General features: G+C 43.8%; 1 pseudogene; it reads right to left on the bottom strand.

The window, feature by feature from the left end:
• Positions 1-4,140: 4,140 nt before the first annotated feature.
• LOC103270992 overlaps positions 4,141-6,969 on the bottom strand; it is a 4,652-nt pseudogene continuing 1,823 nt past the window's right edge.

Raw genomic sequence — 6,969 nt, 5'->3', positions numbered from 1 at the left:
ATCATTCCGCCTCAGCCTTCTGAGTAGCCGGAAGTACAGGCACGCGCCACCACGCCCTGCTGATTTTTTGATTTATTGTAGAGATGAGGTCTCGCTGCCCAGGCGGGTCTCGAACCCGCGGGCTCAGGCAATCCACTCACCTCAGCCTCCCAAAGCGCGGGATTACGGGCTGAGAGATCCTTTTTCGATAGCATACTTCTTCCTGGCTTCTTTTCCTTCCCGTCTCACGTCCCCGCTCCTGGTGTTTCCTGGAATCAACTCCCAAACCATCCATTCACCCACTCCCTTTTTCAGAGTCTGGTTCTGGGGGTACCTAAGAAAGCCCTTGACTTGTTTCAAAATTGCTTAGGACTGCATGTACTATGCTCTAACTGACCTCGTTCAGTATCTTTTTAAAACATTTATTTATTTATTCATTCATTTCAGTGGAAACATGGTTTTGTTATGTAGCCCAGGCCGGAGTGCCATAGCTGTTCACAGGCAAGATCATAGCACACTGCCGCCTCGAACTCCTAGACTCAAGTGATCCTCTTGCCCCAGCCTCCTGTGAAGCTGGGATTAGAGGCCTATGCCACTGTGCTGGCATCTTACTCAGGATCTGAACGTGCCTGTCTTTCTTGCCAGACTGGCGGACTGAGGCCTTATCTTATTGATTTGACTCTTAAGAGAGTCTTTGTAGCCAGGCTCGGTGGCTCGGCCTGTAATCCTGTGCTTTGGGAGGCTGAGGTGAGTGGATGGCCTGAGCCCGCGGGTTCGAGACCCGCCTGGGCAAGTTGGCGAGACCTCATCTCTACAATAAATCAAAAAATCAGCCGGGCGTGGTAGCGCGCGCCTGTAGTTCCGGCTACTCGGAAGGCTGAGGCGGAAGGATCGCCAGAGCCCAGCAGGTCGAGGCTGCGGTGGCCGGGAGCGGCCACTGCACTATAGTCTGAGTGACAGAGTGAGACTCCAACTCAAAAAAAAAAGAGATTCTTTGTGAAATGAATAAACGTATGAAGGGACAAAAGATCCCATAGGAGCCTTACAGTAACACAGAAGATTTCTACAATGTGATGTTAGATTCCCTGTTGCTTATTTTTTGCTGCAAACACACTCTCTCATTGTGAACTGGTCCACATCAGGCGTTGAAAGAGGCTCACTAAATATTTTAGTCACATTCATTGTTTCCTAATGAGTTATTTTTCCTAAACCTACATAGCATATTATTGGCTTAAGGATGTTTTTGCTATTTAAAAATGATAATGTAATGTTTCAGCAGAAGAACTTTTTATTTAGAGCTTAATGACCCTGGAGACTCATTTCTTTGCTTTCATGAAATACGGAATCAAAACATTTCCATCTCATCCTAAATCATTTTTATGAAGCTAATTTTCTTCACCACTGAATTTAGAGGAAATCCTCTGAATTTGGAGTCAGACATTACGGAAGATGTGTTAAGTCTTAAATATATCGCCATATATTTAAAATTGCATATTTCTGTATCATGGAGAATATTTAAGTTGATATTTTAAAGAATCAAAATACAGAAACTGAAAGGAATGAGTGTTAATTACTTGTAGGTTGCCAGGAATCAGGTTTAAGACATTAAAAACAAAAAATAACAAAAATCAGCCAAAGATGGTTGATACTCTTCACGTCACATGCATAGCCTGAAAGCATCCTAATTTGGCAGCATTCCAAACAAAGCCATATTTGTCCTTTCCTTATAGCTGCATGCAAATAGGGAGTCTGGATAGCACCCTTTGCCTTACTTTTTTTCTTTTTGAGTCAGAATCTCACTGTGTCACCCAGACTGGAGGGCAGTGGCTGCTCCTGGCCACCGCAGCCTTGACCTGCCAGGCTCCAGCGATCCTTCTGCCTCAGCCTTCCAACTTGCCGGAACTACAGGCGCGTGCTACCACGCCCAGCTCATTTTTTTTTTTAATTTATTGTACAGACAAGGTCTCACCAGGTTGCCCGGGCGGGTCTCGAACCCACAGGCTCAGGCAATCCGCTCCCCTAGGCCTCCCAAAGTGCTCTGGGTGACAGACTGAGCCACCAAGCCCAGCCTCACCTTACTTTTTAACTGAAAGTCATGTGGTGCTAAGAATTTGTTGTGGACTGAATATCTGTGTGCCCTCAAAATTAGTATTGTAGTGGCCGAAAGTTCAATCCGAGAGACCACCAAGAGCCAATTCCGATGAAAGTTCAAGAGGGTCTTTATTTACAAGCTCGAGCCTGGGCCTCTGTCGACAGCCGACACAGCAGAGTACATTCAGAGGCTCTGATTTCCTTAAGCAGATGCCTTTTATGCTTTTACACAAAGGGAGGAGGAGTTTGGGGGGGCTTTCCAGTTGTGTTACCATTTAATTGGGTAGTAACCTCTGGTGGTCAGCTTAATTGTGGAGGATTGGCTAGCCTGACTCGGGCTGACCTTGGTCCACTAGCTAGGGAAGTTGCAGAGACATCTGGAAACTTAGGTGATTACCCCCTGGCATCTGATTGGATGTTGCTAAGGGGAAAATGAGATAAGGGAAGGGGTTGAAGCTTTGCAGTTTTTCCCATAACTGGAACTTTAAACAGTTACAGGTTATGTTTTAAGACAGAAAACTAAAAATGGCTGTGCTATTGTCCACAAGCTGATTACATATTTATTGGGTTATCGCATGCTCTTAACCTAAGTCTATGATATACTTTATTACGGTCCTCTCAGTATGTTGAAGCCCCAATACCCAATGTGATGGTATTTGGAAGGGGGTGCTTTGGGTGCTAATTACATCATTAGGATGGGATACTCATCACTGGGATGAGTGCCTTTATAAGAGATAATCTCTCTTTCCACTAGGTAAGGACAGTGAAAATGTGACCATTTGCAGAGAGGAAGACATCCGCAAGTAAATGGGTCAGCACCTAGAGCTCAGACTCCCCAGTCTCCAGAAATGTGACAAATAGATGCTTGTTGCTTAACCTACCAAGTGTGTGGTGCTTTTGTTATAGCAGTTGGGGTCAAATAAGGCAGATTTCCAAGAGAATACTATCAGATTCAGAGGCTCAAAGGAGGCCTTGGGGGTGATCAGAGGATCATGCAGTCCCCAACAGTCAGCATCTGGTGAGCGTTATTGATCTGATCCTTTCTCTGCATCTGCAAGTTTCCAGATGTTACAGAGAAATTGTACAACCTGCCCTTCCTACTCTGAGATATTGTGAAGGCCACGTGAAACACTGATGCGAAAAGTGCTTTGTAGTCTGTAAAGCCTCATGCAGGATAAGGTGTTCGGTTTATTCTTAGACTTCTTTCTGCTTTTTCCAACTTATGGAGGGAGATTAAATGAATAACGAAATATCCATTTTAGGGCTAAGGAAAAGAAAGAAGAGAAACAGAGTGAATGTACACATTATCATATTGATTGGACTTGAAGTTAATGACATAGTTTTTTTTTAACCTTTAATTCCCAGTAAAACACCCAGACTTCTAGTTTTTTCCTTTCTGACAAAAGTTGGGAATGGTTTCTTAACTCCTTTCAGATACTATGAGGAAAGTTGTCCATTAAATTTATGGATATTGGCCAGGCTAGGTAACTCAGTCTGTAATCTCAGCATTTTGGGAGGCCAAGGGGAGTGAATTGCTTGAGCCTGTGGGTTCGAGACCAGCCCGGGCAACTTGGCGAGACCTTGTCTCTACAATAAAATAAAAAATTAGCCAGGCATGGTAGTGCATACCTGTAGTTCTGGCTATTTGGAAGACTAAGTCGGAAGGATGCCTGGAACCCAGCAGGTCGATGCTGGGGTGGCCCTGAGTGTGCCACTGCACTCCAGCCTGGGCAACAAAGTGAGACTTCAACTCAAAAAAAAAAAAAAAAAAATATATATATATATATATATATATATATATATATATGGATATTTTTTAGTGAGAATTTACTAAATACATGCCATGGTTCCTTCAGAAAAATTAGGACTACAAAATACATTTGCTTAGAGTTAAAATTCCATATCTTTAAGGTTTCATGTCTTTATTCAGAGATGATTCAACTACAGAATGAAACCCTTTTAACATTATAAAATCCAACATTTGAAATCTTTTCTTTTGCTTGGCGATTCTGTGTTCTTACAAGTTTTATAATCCTCAAGAGATTCTCTGATCTGAAGTTTTTCATGCATTCAGGTATTTGCATGGTATCCCATGTGGTCAGTAATCAATGTTGCAGTGAAGTAGAAGCTATGACCATAACCCTCTTGTAATCTAAAAACATGGGGATTTTCTTTTCTGTACAGGCAGCTACGAAGTTATCAGGGAGTAACTGTCCATCTCAAAGAAACTGGTCATCTTTTCCTCGATCAATTAGTATGTCCAGCTGAGACCCTGATTGGGACTTCCCAAAGACAGCGTCATAAACCTTTCATTTACTTTGATCTGCTCCCAAATATTCACCAAAGACCTCCTTTCCCCAAGGACAGAATACTGGGCTGCAAACTGGAGAAAATGATGACACAGGTTTGTGTTTTCTGTGATTTTTCAAAGCACAAGTCAGAGCTCCATGGCTTGCCATGGAGTGCATGGAGTGGCCAAAAATAGACATCCTTTGGGGTCCACTGGAAAAATGGACATTGAGGAACTGAGGAAGCTCTTCCGTTACATAGAGCACTTTCTTTTCTTTCTTTTTTTTTTTTTGATTTGGAGTCTCACTCTGTTACCCAAGCTAGAGGGCAGTGGCATGCTCCTGGCCACCGTAGCCTCGGCCTGCTGGGCTCAAGCGATCCTTCTGCCTCAGTCTTCCAAGTAGCTGGAACTACAGGTATGCACCACCATGCCCAGCTAATTTTTTGATTTATGTAGAGATGAGGTCTCGCCATGTTGCCCAGGCTGGTCTCAAACCTGTGGGCTCAGGCAATCCTCTCACCTCGGCCTCCCAAAGTGCTGGGTTTATAGGCGTGAGCCACTGTGCCCAGCCTCTAATTCTTAAAGATGTTTGCAATCATGCTTAAAACCATCTTATAAAAGTTATGTTTGTGTTAAGCTTAACTTACGTGTTATGATCCAAGTAATGCTTGGCTGCTCACCCTTGATACCAATAAATCAAGGGGCAGGGATCTGGCAGAAAGAAGTTTATTTTTGATTTCGAATCCTGGGAGCAGAGCCAAACTCGAGGTTTTTCTAAAATAGTTGTTTGCCCTCCAGGCTTTTACAGTTCACTTTTATAGTCCAGAGTTGTCAGTACCTATACATTAGCCCTGTGACCAGCTGAGCATTGTATAGGACTTAGTTACAACTGCGTTTTACATTTAGATGGTGACATTTAGAGTAAAGGAAGTTTATCACACATTACAAAAGTTGCCCAAGTCACAAGACTAATGATTTCATTGCTGCAAAAGTTATGCAAATCACAAGACTTCTGATTACATTGATGCTGTATTGTTCAAACCTATGATTATGAAGAAGGCAAGTAAACAGAGATTACATCTTTGGGCATAGTCTGCAGGGAAGCTGAGAGTCCCCTGAAACTACCCACTGGGAGTGCCCTTTTCTAGGGGCTGCGACAAGATGGACAGACATGAGCGGGTCTCTGTGTCATTTGTAGAATAAAATTTGTCCTTTTTAGTGTATGGTTCTATGAATGTTAGCAAAGGCAGAGAGCCACGGAACTATCACTGTGATTAAGATATGGAATAATTCCATGATCCTAAATGACAATCACATTTTAAATTAATTGTTTCTCTTCTTTTTTCCCCATAGAAAGCTGTTCTTTTTTTGTGCATGATTCTTGCTAATCAATTTTTTGAGTCGGGATCTCATTTTGTCACCCAGGCGGGAATGCAGTGGCATGATCTTGTGCTCAGGAGGAGATGCTTCTGCCTCTTTGGCCTCCCGGGTTGCTGAGACTACAGGCATGCACCACCATATCTGGCTAGTTTTTTTATTTTATGTAGAGATGAAGTTTCTCTGTGTTGTCCAGGCTGGTCTCGGACTCCCGGGCTCAAGCAATCCTCCCTTCCCCGCCTCCCAAAGTGCTGGGATTACAGGTGTGAGCCACCGTGCCTAGCCAGAAATCAATTTGATAGCTTTAAATTTACACTGTACTGTTGGCGGAATCTCTTTAGGCTTTTCATGACCAATTGTTCCATCTGGTGCTTCTCTGCCCTCCTCAGCAGGTTGCAGGTGTGGCTTTCCCTGCAATTTGTAAGTCCCTTTTCCTAGCAAGCTTTCTCTGAGAGAGCTGGCTGCATGCCAGGTCTGTGGAGGTGCATGCTGAAAGGATGGGCTGAGAGTAGGAAATGCATTTTTCTTTACTCTTCTTCCTAAATCTTAATACAATGATGAGAAAGTAGAAGCTATGCTTTTGGAGACATGCACACTTTAAGTAAAATTAACTCTATTGACTTTGTCTTTTTAGGAACAGACTTCCTGGTGTCAGGTATCTCACAGTGTCAATCAAGCTCGCCTAGAGTAAAGGGAATTTATAAGGCCTAAGACGTCATGCATTGGTGAAACTTGTAATTACAAAAGTTATGACCCGCCCAGAGGGGAAGTGGGTGGGGACTTAATCTTCCAGTTGAACAGCCGATCTACAGGGAAGTCGAGGATCCCCCAAAGCTACCTACTGGGAATGCCTAGGAGATAGGGAGGAAATACACACTTCATTAGCTCCAAGGAATGTCGGGAAGATACAGGAGAATTAGAATGCTTGTCACGCCTTTCTCTAGGGACTATGATAATGTGGGTGGGCATTAATGGGTCTCTGTGTCACAGGATCTCCAAGACATCCACAGGTGGTCGACAAGGAAGTCTCAGCAGTCATGGCAGTCACGTGCAACATCTCCAAGAAAAGGATTTAAGCCAGGGCTTTGAGGGGTTACGCTGCCACAATCACCTAGAGTGTAGGCCCCCTCCCTGTCTGTGGGGGGTGAACTTTTCTTTCTTTTTTTTTTTTTGAGTTGGAGTCTCCCTCTGTCGCCCAGACCGGAGTGCAGTGGCCGCTCCTGGCCACCGCA

This window comes from Carlito syrichta, unplaced genomic scaffold (genome assembly GCF_000164805.1).
Source record: "Carlito syrichta isolate Samal-C Ts95f unplaced genomic scaffold, Tarsius_syrichta-2.0.1 Scaffold311026, whole genome shotgun sequence".
Classification (NCBI taxonomy): Eukaryota; Metazoa; Chordata; class Mammalia; order Primates; family Tarsiidae; genus Carlito; species Carlito syrichta.
Note: the sequence above shows the minus strand (reverse complement) of the source record. Positions and strands in the feature narration are given on the sequence as shown.